Consider the following 240-nt stretch of genomic DNA (forward strand, 5'->3'; position numbering starts at 1 on the left):
TCGTCAGCACTACGCGAAGTGCTTGAGTCAGACAATTTCATGCCATCCTCCCAGCAGCCCTATGAAGCAGGTTTTGCTACCCTCCCCACTGACAGAAAAGGGGAGGGTCTCAAAGAGGTGACATCATTTCCTGGGTCACACCATCACCAAGGAGTGACACAGGATTCAGACTTAAGCTCCAAAAATGTTCTAAATGTTCTTTAGGAACCAGGGTCCTTCTTTTTTTTTTTTTTTTAAGAT

This window comes from Ailuropoda melanoleuca, chromosome 14 (genome assembly GCF_002007445.2).
Source record: "Ailuropoda melanoleuca isolate Jingjing chromosome 14, ASM200744v2, whole genome shotgun sequence".
Classification (NCBI taxonomy): Eukaryota; Metazoa; Chordata; class Mammalia; order Carnivora; family Ursidae; genus Ailuropoda; species Ailuropoda melanoleuca.